General features: G+C 34.7%; 1 long non-coding RNA gene across 1 annotated transcript; it reads right to left on the bottom strand.

The window, feature by feature from the left end:
* Window positions 1-51: 51 nt before the first annotated feature.
* LOC134546267 (uncharacterized) lies at window positions 52-12,368 on the bottom strand. The gene is made up of 2 exons (XR_010079120.1): window positions 12,049-12,368; window positions 52-703 (listed from the first exon to the last, which is right to left on the bottom strand). It is a non-coding gene; the product is annotated as an uncharacterized LOC134546267 (long non-coding RNA).
* Between the last annotated feature and the right edge of the window lie 682 nt (window positions 12,369-13,050).

Below are 13,050 nucleotides of genomic sequence, written 5' to 3'. Positions count from 1 at the left end.
ATAAATAATCGTAGTGTGGGAAACTACTGGGTTCGTAAATGGATAGCCCAATTAATGATTTTACTACACAGTTTTATTGATTGCCAATATTGACATAACTAACAAATAATCTTATAAAAATGCCTAATAATCAATTACATTTAAAAATGTTTATTCCCCAGTCACACTGTTTTTACACACCGCACACCTCGCTGGGCCGCACCTCTGGCGCAACTCTCGCCACAGCATCCCTCGTGGTCCTCCGTCGCCGCCGTCGCACTTCCCTTTGCCGAGGGTCCGCTCGACGCTTCGCTCGGGACTCTCACCGCACCCGCGGCAGTATCGCCCAGACTATTGTACCAGAACTGAACTGAACTCCGAGAGGCCGGCGTCCTGGGCTTACATAGGCCCAGGCGCCACTTCTAGAATTCACGAGCTCAGCTGGGGCCAGTCGCATCATTCCGCGCCGACCAGACGCCAGAATTATCGAGACAGGCGTCAGCAGCTCGCGCGGCGGCCCACGGAGCTCCCCACAGCTGCCAGGTGTCAGGTAAAGGCGCCGAAGGCAGTGTGTCACGCTGGGAGCGTAGGGCAGGAGGAAGGGGAAGCGGCATCCCTTGTGAACCACCAGGCGCGCGCGGCACGTCTCACATTGCGGCAGCCACGTGACATCAGTGGCCGTGTGGGGTTGCCAGCCAGCTCCGAACATGCGCGCGCTGCGGCCCTGTTCACGTTCGTAACAATATAATAGAAAGTGCAAGTTCTACGCTTCAAATTGGAAGTAGACCTAAATACAGTATGGATAATTGCTCTAATGGAAACATTCTTGAATATAAGAGCAATTTGCAGTTGTAACTTGGTTTTATAGGTTAACATGTACTGAGTGTTATCTTATAGTATTTACCTACATATATGTTGCATTAATTTTACCAAATTTTGGTAAGAACAAACATTGTGAGGAATTTAGGAGAAAAATAATTTATAATTCCTTTACAGCATGGATACTGTACTAAAAACCATATATATGATACAGATGTGAATAAATGTGACTTAAATGTTTATAAGCCATTAGATGTGTGTGAAGCTACAGCAAATCAAATTCGAATCAAAGACTGTTACTTAATGAAATTCAAAAACTTAGAAGATTTGTATAATGTGCAGAAATGGTGGTAAGTATGATTTATCAATGTATCATGGTAGTTCTGGGTGTTATCGGCATATATTTTAATTACATTATTATTTATTTATATAAAAGAACTTTTTTTTTATGTCACAGGTTGCTATAAGATTACCAACACACAATTAATACAAATACCTACATGAAAGTGTAATTATAAGTTTTATTGATCAATTCTTAACTTCAAAAGCAATCCAGTTAGGTTCTTCCTTCTGCACCGTGCTGGTTTATGAAAAGAGCATTTTACTCTTCACAAGATGTTCCTGATTTACTAGCATACCCTGTTTTATCGCATAATCGTTTCACGCGCATAATCACCGCACCTATATTTTAGGGTGTCAAAATATGGATAAAAAAAAACCTCTCACGTAAATGTCGCATAATGTTTTTTGTTTCGCTGTTAGATTCCGAACTTTGTATAGGTATCTTTTCCGTATAAAACAATGTATTTTAAAGTAGAAATCTAATATTTATTTGGACATTACTACTTATTTTATTAACGGAAATACGAAGTTGTCTGATGTGTAAATTTTCTTTTTAAGAAGTTTTTAAACTTTATAACCTTTATCTGTACATCTACGTCGCCGCGGTGTACCGCTTATAAAAATGTAGCCAGTGCTAGTTGGCATCATTCATTGTTGGTTATGTTGCTTCCTGTATAGAGCGCGCGCATGTAGTCGAATATTGATCTCTCGCCGATTGCATGCAACGCACACTCTCTGTAGAGAGCTGAGTTAACTACATTTGTTGGCCCGCACACTTTCGTGGTGTGTACTACGATAGTTGTGTGTTCAGGCTCACATTAACATTTTGTTTTTCTATTTAAAGTTGAAAAAAGGTTTTCGTTGCAGGACTTATTAATTTAAATTGTTCGGCATGCTTTTATATACTCCACTTTTTAAACAAACGTAATTTCCATGAATGGGTTTTGTTTTTATAAATAATTTTACCTAACAAAAAAATTTTTTTTTCGTATAAATGTCACACCCCTATTTTTCAAACTTGATTTTAGTGTAAAATGTGCGACGATTATGCGATTAAACACGGTATTTATGTTTACTTTTTTTTAATGGTTTCCTAAAAAATTGGGTTGAATATTTATTGTAACACCTCGCAGTGCTAAGGGATTTCATGAATAGTTTTCAATTAAACTCAAAATAGCTATAAATTAAAAAAAAAAAAAAAACAACTATCTCATGATAAGTTTGGTAGTAACAATGGCAAATGTTTTGATTAATTTTCAGTAGTATGTGCACACTGTTGAACAGAGAATATAGTGACAGATACTACTAGTTAACAGTAACCATTTTATACAGTCTACTAGATAATTGTAACTGGGGATGATTTGAATGGTTACTAGCACAAAGCTGTTAACGAACATGATGACCCTAATTGGAAATGAATCATAAAATTGCTTTGCTGTCAGAGAAAAACTGGAGAAAACCATTGATTTATGAAAGCCACCAGGGATTACATGTCAAGTGTTCTTTAACTGGTCTAGCATGGTGGAATAAATCTTGGCTGAGTTTTTGTCATTGCCTTCTTTCAGTTTTCCCAAATGACTGGAGTACAACATCGAGATAGTGAATTTTCAACACACACACACACACACACACCTCTACCTACCTCTCTCTCTCTCAGAGGTTATTTTTCCATTATATTTTATAAACTGAAATGAACTTCATTTAAACATTGACAGTTAAATTCAAACCAAGTATTACAGTGATTGCCCAAAAAAATATCCCCTATTTTACATATGTCATTTATGAGAGTTTCTGCAACGAATAGGTTTTGACATCTTAATATTATAAAGAACTACGGACCATACAGACGTCCTGCCCTAACGTATTTTTAGTGAGATTGGTGGTAAGTATTTCTATGCTGTGGATCCACTGAAGCATTTACACCAAAGATGGACTGTGTGTAGCAGAGGAATTTACGCCTTACCATTAACATATGATGCGAATTTGGACAGTTTTAATTTTAATTAAATTATAACAAACAAAGAAAAAACTCAACTTGCTTCCATGACAGCCATATTGTTATTAATATAATAAAATAAGGATTGAACTATATGTTGATTCTTAATATTAAATAATAATATTGTTGTGTTTTTATTTTAATGTGAGGTTATGAACATTGTTTTACGTCAATCCCTGAAGTGTATAAAAGAACAAATTTGGTAGTTTGCCAACATGAGAATGCACAACATATAATTGGCCATGTGAGAAGCAAAGATTTCCTAGATCCAACCCACAAATGACCATTAGTTAGCCTTGTGACTTATTAACTATCATTGCGAATGCCAAGCGAATTGGAAATTGGAGACGTCTGAATGGAATAGGCGCAAGTCTGAAGGGATCATTGGGATCCATGGCAAGAGAACAAATTTAACTTTAAACTCGCCGATCAAAATGATAGCTTCAAGAACATTGCCCATGATTTTTTATGGCCAATCATGTACCATTGTATTGCTTATTTGCGTTTGAATTCCGAAGCAAAATGATGGTAAACAAATTTTTTAATCGCAAGTTATGTGCCTGCATTCCCGGTAAATCCAGTGAATCAAGAATTCATCAGGATAGTTGACTACTTCGTTAGGATTGATAACAGTGTTGAATCATTTGAATTACATCTCATTGCCAATGCAATGACTGTTGTATTTTGAAATTAATAGCGTCAACATCAATATTTTTTGCGGCCAAAATAGATTGTTAACGTAGCCAGTATGATTAACGGAATAAGCGCGCCAATCTGGGAAAATGCTTTCAATTGAATCATCATTCGTGACTAACACATTTCAAAAATTAACTGGCAATTTGATGCATTGTGTATTTTTATGCACTATAATTTTTCCATTGCATTTCCCAATTTGGTGTAAAACATTGCTGCAGTTCTGTGGTAGTTCTTCAGTGTTAATGTGCTCAGTTAATTTATTTTAATCGTATAAATAAACTGTAAAATAAATTACAAAATGGGTACTGAGAATTGTACCAAATATGGCGACAAAATACGGGAAAGAGATTTAATTTTTCTTATTCTCTACGTTACAATAGCAAAATTTTAAAAAATTCCGAAAGTGTACGAATATTTGCAAAGTCTGAAAAAATAAATTTATAAAAGTGTGCTTCAGTATTCGAGCTGATTTTTATTTTGCTGAAGAAATATTGTGATGCAGTTCTGTAGTAGTGCTGCAGTGTTAATGAGCTAGGGTGATTGTTGTAATGATAAAAGTAAACAATACATAACAAAATCTGCAATGACAATTGTCCCAGACGTGGCGACAAAAAACGTTTAAGAGCTTTAGTTTTTCTTACTATATCTTTACTTTATTCGTTACAAAAACTTCGCCGCTATTGCTTGACAGACACACAGAAATGACACAGTTTGCGTGTTTGTAACTTTGTGCGTATATAGCCAACCAACTACTATATATAAATTATGCGTCATAAAAAAATTGAGGTTATTAATCGATATAAAAACGCGTCATTCGGGGATGGAAATACCCATCGCTTTGGGAATTTCAACAAAAGCTTAGCTCCATCGATTCTCACGGCGTACAAGTTGGCACACATTAACGTCCTTTCACAATAAAACTAGTAAAACGTATGATTATGGTTTGCAGATGATTTTTAATGAACTGAATATATTATTACAATTACGATAAATGATTATTAAAATGCATGTATAAATTCAGATACTTTTGATGAAATACAAAGAAAATATGTTTTTTTTTATGATTCTCATTCCAAGGTTTAATTTATGAATTTTATACCACTGAACGAGCTAAAGAAGAACCAACCACTTATTAAAGTGGACATAGAACCACTTATTATCGACTCAGTGCTTAAACACTCGAAACATACCAGGGTTGGCCTAAAACCACCACATCATTCGTGCAACTGTATTGAATTTTTTGTTACCTTATTACCCTGAAACGGATGAGCCAGTTCTGTTGAAAACTTTTCCCATACGTATGCTAGACGCACTTTAACTTGGAATTAAATGTGTAATCGAGGCACATTTTTTTTCACCTTCTGTAAATCAACATGATTCAAAGCTGTGTAATAACTTGGTTAAATATATCAAAACAAATTTCTGCGACATTCCAATGTAGGTTTACATTTAATTTACCCTTAGCTCATTCTTACGTAATAACTTGGTGGTCTTGTGGCATGAAATACCAGTTCAGGCTCGATCCCCGAGAAGACTAGGATTTCCTGAGCACCAAATCGGAACGCAAGATTTTTGTAGCCTACTTTAACTTGGAAGTCCCATCGCATTAAACCAAAATAAACATACCCTTGCAACACACAGCAAAAAAAAAACCTTACAGATTAAACATTGCATTTGAAATACTATAGTTATAATAGGGTTTTTCGTGGTCTTTAATTTTAATTCCTTAAAACGGCACCCCATTAAAGCGACCCGTATTCAATTCCCAACGGGCCAAACACAGAAAACGTGAATAATGTGTGCTAAACGTGAATAATGTGCGGAATTATTTGTTTTTTAGATGTTGTAATAGGTACCTATACATACATACCACAATTTTAACAGAACTATGGTGAATTATTTCAGCAGCGCTGTCTAACTTACTTATTCTCATGTTATGAGCCAACGTTTTTTCCTCACTTATGTTTCAGTGTTTATTTTCTAGCATAGTTGTGCTTAGCCGATAACTAACAAAGCTGGCCAGGTCTATTTCTTTGTTTTAGAATTTTCATTCCATATGTATATTGCAAAGATATAGGGTAAGTTACTTTTTCAAGTTTTTAAGCTATTATTATAACAGTGAATATGGTTATTTATTTCTAACAAAGGTTATGTCATAGTTAGTATTAATAAATTAGAATTAAATTGATGATTTCCCTTAAAATTTATATCATAAAACTCCCTTGCTTCATTCTACTTAGGCTACATACAAACAATTTTAACATTTAATTTAATATTGATATCAAACGTCAAATTTTATTTCTATGAAAATTAACTCATTCCACTCTATTATTTTGACATTCTGTATAAGAAATCAGAATATAACATTTAATGTTGTAATTATAAGGCATATGGAATGAGTGGTACCCATTGTGGATTGGATTCTGAGTTGTGACTTATGGAAAGCCGCCATACTGTCAGGGTGACACAAATAATAACATACAGATTTCATTGATGTAATAAATTCGAGTATTCCACCAAACCGATCCCAATACCACTAAAATTAGCTTCCAAAAGATTGTTTGAATCCAGGGCCTTAAATATTTTACAATGGCTCACCAGTCAGTCAAAACATTCACCTATAACATTATCGAACTAACTTATATATCACTAGAACCATGAGATATAGAAATCACCTTTCAAAAGAACCAGTTTATGATTTGCAAACGCATGCAGACAGACAAGTAATTGTCACGTAGATTTGATCGTTCGATCATTACAAATAATTGAATTGTCTGAGTCGGATTTGTAGTGGTTGGAAGTTGTTGCCAACTTGTGCTTTTATGTACAAATCTTTGTTTGCGAGTGTGAACTTTGTTTCTATCAATTATTTAAAGCGAAAATTGTTATGGCTTGTCAACCAAATATTTTCACCAGTCACAGACCTGGAAATTTTTCAAGCCCTATCTATATCAAACTCGTGTAGTTAAAAAGACTTAGTCGTCGTTAAACTAGTGTTAAATTTTTGTCGTACGTTTTTGTAACAGAAAGTATTTGCTCAGTAACTCAAAAATGGTTCTAAAGTGATGCCAAGAAAAAGTTCATTTTCTGGACAATATCTGAGGAATCAACTCCAAAACAACACATTATGCTATCTTTATCAGTCAATTTTAAATAGCTAGCGCACCCAAATAAACTTGTTATGCGATCTTGAATACATCAAATTGGCAAGTTTAGAGTAAAGTATTTTTATATAATACATTTTATTGTTCAAATTGTAATAATCCTTATAAACTAAAAACCTCGGCATAAGTGTGAAAGTAATGTTTATAATGCAAAATAGTTATTTGTGTAATCACCAGTGTATTTAGTCAATTTAGAGAGCTTTATAAAACTTATTAACTTAAGGCTATGGCATTTTATATGTTTCTACTGGAATGATAACAGGGTATTTATTTTAGCCTACTCATGCCATCAAATAATTTGTCTTCGCAGATTTTTTTCAAGAAAATAAAATTACTTTCATTAATACCTTACAATTTTTTTAAATAAACCATATTACTGTTCATACAAAAGAAGAAGAAGACTGGAATAACTGCTCAGTAAAACATATCAGTTTTTGTCTCTCTAAACATCCTTTGACAATGTTGGGATTTCCAGCGTTCATTCTGTTTGGTTTTTAACGATGCCCTTCCTGTTTGTGTGACAGCAGTATTCGGGAAGACCCGAGAGCACGGACGCAGTGAACGTGGCGGAAAAACCTTGTATTTTTCGATTCCAAGGAACTTGGTGGTATCTCATTGTCATGGCAGCGAGTTAGGTATTTCCAATCACCTCACTAATAAAATTTTTAGCGCGCTGGGCCACTGGCCAAGTGCTACAACTAGTGGATGGGTGGAGCGATATACCTAAGCCTGCTGTGAACGCGGGATTAGGCATGAGTTGCCGGCGGAAGGGGGGGGGGGAGCGGGGAGGGTGTTGACTCAAGGGAGGCGGAATAATGGGGTTGGAGGGGAAAACTCTTTTGTCATTGTGTCTCTGCTGGAGTCCAGTTGCTGCTCATGCCTGCATTATCTGCGAACAAGATCATGACAAGGAAGGGGACTGCCTATGTCAATCGCTACGTTCACCAACAGGATCATACTCTCGAATTGTCTTGCTTGCTTACTGAAAATGTTCATTAGGTTGAAAAATAAAATTAGTGTTGTGCTCCAGACTATATTAATGAATTGCAAACAATCTTAAATTCTGTTTAAAATGTATATATATTTTTAAATTAACATTCTACATAATTAAGAGATTTACACCCATTACAAAAAATGCTGTCAACAAAATTCGATGAATTAATTTCTGGTTTCAGAATAAAATAAATAAAATTTATATAATCACAAACATATCTCCAACATTTTACTATCGAAATAACATTTGTGTGATGAATGGTTTTGCACGAAAAGTTACGCTTTCATTTATATAAATCTTCCGCACCGCGACGGCGAGAAATCACATCTTTCTAATATACATTGAGTGTAATAAAACTGGGACTAAATAGATGAAAAATAATATTAAATATTTTTAACTCTTAAGACACAAATAAAATTTCTAAATCGCAATAACTACAAACAAATTTTTAACCTACTTCCTGAAGAAAACGTACACGTCAAACTCATCCCAATTCTGTAAAAAGAAAAAAAAAAAAAAAATGTCAAGAAGAAAAAAGTGTTCTCACCGACGACACATCAACAACTTTATATTCTAAGTTTTACATCGTTTTTTGTTTCTCTAAATAATTCATGGACATTGAATATTACTATTTTCTGGCACTTATTACATGTTTAGCATTTTATTTTTTAGCATATTTTTTTAACGACTTAATGTTGCACATTATTATGAATATCTATACACGAATGAACTGGAATCCCGTTTCGAGTAATATACAGACTGTTTACGAGCAGTGTAAATTTCTTAGCTGTTGCAACAGCGGACTACAGGTGGATTCAGACTGCAGGCTTAGTCAGTCACGCTGAATCCACGTGAAATCAAATTTTATCGAAGGTAAGTTTGGGTGGTATGATAAAACTCTGTGTGCGCTGACTGTTTGCTCAAGGTCTCCGTGAAGCTTATGGCTGGAATCACGGGCGAAAATCTGTTGGACTCCCATTGGGGCATGTAGGTAAATATGAAGTTTTTGCAATTGCAAGCAGGCCCCCTCAGAAGGGCTTTTTGATTTCAGGGGGGTTCGAGCCCCCTCCCCCCTGAGATGCCCCTCCACCAGGCTGGAATTCATTTCCTAAGTACGTCATTTGGTGCTGTATTTAGGCTGTCAAAGAAGATACGAAAGATGGCTGCTTTGATAATTGATTAAGACTACAACAAAACCCCTAAATATAACAGCACTACTGTTGGATTTTCTACATAAATTATCAAAATAAATTGGGTTTTGTCACTGTCACTAGCTGTTATCGTATCATATGAAAACTTGTATGTTTCGTGTATTAATTTACGGCATTTAGCTCTGTTAAAAAAAATTTTTTTCGATAATATAGTGTAAGCAAGGTAGAATGCAATGGCTAATTTTATAATATAAAAATGAAATAAAGTATTTTTTTCTCGCAGTAGTTCAAATTTTTTATTCATTTAGTTGTTCATTAAAAAAACCTGCTTAAATAAAAAATAACTACTTCCTAAATATATAGATAGTGCTTTAAGAGTTCACACACTTTCATAAATATTTGAACACCAACATTTCAAATATATGTTCCACAAATATTATAAAATATTATCTATTTACATGGCCACGCCTTGTGGAAGTAATACACAACAATTCGTCATATATATGTTTTTATGCTGTTTACGACTACTGTACACAAGAGCAAATTTTAATATACATAAAACTAACGAACTGATACTAAGGAAGTGATACTACTACTACTGCCGGTAAATATGTAGTGTACGGATTAGCGCCAAAAAAATCGTACAAATATAAAATAACTTTCATTATATGCTCTTTTACGTCCTCTTTTCAGAACCGCCTGCGGAGATAAAAAATTCCAATTACTTTTGGAGATATCGCCATTCTTATTTTGCAGTACAAGCCCTATGTAATCATTCAACAGACGCCATTTTATATTTTGCCGTGTGCGCGTGAATGCCTAAATAACAGAAATTTTCCATTAGGTAAGGTTAGTTACATTATAAATACTTCAAAAAAAACGGAAATTAAAAATAATATGAATTAATTTTACTTTTATAGTTTTAAGTATTTATAATGTAACTGACCTGACCTAACGCAAACGGGGCAAAGGTCAGGTCAGCTACAGTATAAATACTTTGAAACTGAACGGACATTAAAAATAATAAAAATTAATTTTAATGGTTGTTTAGTTTTAAAGTATTTATAATGTAGCTGACCTGACCTAACAAACCGGGAAAAAGGATGAACAGTAGGAACTCACGTAATATTCTTTTTCCGTGATGTAGTCGTTCAACTACGTCGCGAAAAAAAAATATATCATACTTGTAAACAAGCAACAATGGTGAACGCGGGAAGCCTACGATTCACTCATCCTTCTGGACATACCCGAATACTCACGTTGGCAAGCCTTCTTTCAACAGACGAGAGGCAAACGTCCGATCGTGCATCTTCGGTTTTTTTTTTTTGTTGTAAATAAAAATGCAACTCATGAAAACTAATGGTCAATTAGGTTATGTTAGCTACATTATAAATACTTTAAAACATAGTGGATGGTTGATTTGGTTAGGAGAGCTACATTAAAAATACTGTGAAATCATGTAAACGGTTTCCTAGCGCTGGATAGCTACATATTAAAAAGTTATTTGCTAAGCAACCATAAAATGATTTTACTGTTTTTTTAATGTAGCTATACTTACCTAATATAACCAACCATCCACAATGTTTTAAAGTATTTTTAATTATTTCTTGCTAATTTTAAGAAAAGAAGCTTGCCAACGTGAGTATTCGGGTATGTCCAGAAGGATGAGTGAATCGTAGGCTTCCGGCTGAACGCCGCATCAGTGCACAGCATGAAAATTAAAAAAATCCATATCTCCTAATTGGAATTTCTGATCTTCGCCGGGTTTAATGACAAGGGCTGTATCCGAATACATGGGGATGCGTCCTTAGCACACACATCCCTACATCCCTTAGCAAATGCAGCCACAATGTAGAGGACGCATTTCTAATGGATGGATAGTATCCAAATACTTTTACTGCTAGCACCACCTGTTGACTGTCAGTTGTACTAATGTTCACGCAGCCATTTTGTGTAGGGATATCTACGAATATTCAGCAAAACATAAATAATAAATACCTACCAATTAAAAAATAATGTAACGTGTATGTTATACATGTTAGCGATCCAAATAAAATACATTTTATAAATTGTAAACTTTAAAAATACTTATGAGTTTTGAATTATCCTTTAAGTTTAAATTCATATTTTTATTATATTTATTAACGTCTTCATTTGTCTCTGTTTAAGTTATCACTTTCGCCTATAATGTTTTAAACAAATCTTATGCTGAAAATCTGAAGTAATATTATGCACAAACAAAATAAAACCCGATTCCGAAGTTAATGGATGTAGGGACGTGTTAGTGGATGCGAGTGTCGCATCCCTAGAAATCTCGAATTAGTGGATGCGTGAAGGGATGCATCGGCATCCCTTGTGAGAATTCGGATTCAACACAAAGATGGCCGCGTCCACTACGATGCACTTTTAGTGGATCCCTTAGCTAAGGGATCCATTTGGCCAGTATTCGGATACAGCCAATAGGAAGTTAAAAGAGCACAGAATAAAGGTATTTTTGGAATTTTAAATTTTTTTTAACAAATATTGCCCAAATATGAAAATTAAAAAATTCTATATCTCCTAAAATATTTGGAATTTCTTATCTCCGCAGGCAGTTATGAAAAGAGGACGTAAAAGAGCATATAATGAAAGTTATTTTATATTTGTAAGATTTTTTTTTGGCGCTAATCCGTACACTACATATTTACCCTACTGCCTTGTACTACAATTACAAAACAGAACAATTACCTAGCCAAACAAACTGCGGCCACCTATAATCTCCGCTTTTTAGCAAACAAAAAACTTTAAATAGCAAACTTTTTCTTCCCCAAAAATATTGAATAGCAAAACATTTTTATTCCAAAAAAAAATAAAAAAGACGTATAGCTATGAAAATAAATCAGTCATGTGTATAATGCTTACGCTTACAGATCACAGTTCGGGGCTGCGGCCGATTCATTTTCCGCCTCTGGACTTGGATGGTGAATTGTGTATCGGACTCGTGGATTTTCAAACTTACAATACCATACCGAACATCGACGAAAAAGACTGTAAGATTTTATTCGTAAAAAGTGATGGTTACAGTCAAGAAATACATTTGCCTGTTGGCTCGTACGAAATTGATGACATTGCAAATTACATCAAGGAACACCTACCACCGGATGTAGACTTTCAACTGCATGGAAATCCAAACACACAAAAAGCATTCTAACATGCAGTGAAAACATCAACTTTACCAATCCGGGAACCATAGGTACGATGCATGGGGAGGAAACTGGAATAGGAAATTGTTGCACAGGCTTTTTTTTTATGAGGGACCCTTTTTTTTGTTAGTTCGTCATTCGCCATGATACAGGTGGCCGCGCTAAATGCTATATCACACAATCACACTAAAGACTTCAACAAGTATAGCATAGCTACTTGTACTTGTAACGAAGTTTCTACATCAATTTTTAAAATTATTCAATATTATAATAAAAATAATTTGCTTTGAAAATACTCCGCTAAAAAACGTAGGATATTTATTTGACTCGCAAGGGTTGACTTGCTGGCGCCATGTTGTGTTTAGTGGTAAACAACAACTTGCAGCTGGTAAATTAGAAATCATTTTAAAATATTTGGTTAGCAAGAAAACGTGAAAAGATAAAAATGTCTGGACGATATGCCAATGAGCGAAAATGTGCAGTATGATGCTGTCGTTCAAAACCAGAAGAGCAAAGATTTTTTTCTAATGAGTTTAGTGAATATTTTTATAAAATAGTGCATAACCAACTCCGTGTTCATCAGAGTATTAAAATGTGTACAATACAGCCTCCATTTCTAGCACAACCTATACATCGTCTTCTATTTTCATATCTCCTGTAACTAAAATGGAGTTATTGTCAGTAGTTCATAAATCAAAAGGTAAACGTTCATCAGGTTTAGATGCTG

The sequence above is a fragment of the Bacillus rossius genome, chromosome 1 (assembly GCF_032445375.1).
Source record: "Bacillus rossius redtenbacheri isolate Brsri chromosome 1, Brsri_v3, whole genome shotgun sequence".
Classification (NCBI taxonomy): domain Eukaryota; kingdom Metazoa; phylum Arthropoda; class Insecta; order Phasmatodea; family Bacillidae; genus Bacillus; species Bacillus rossius.
Note: the sequence above shows the minus strand (reverse complement) of the source record. Positions and strands in the feature narration are given on the sequence as shown.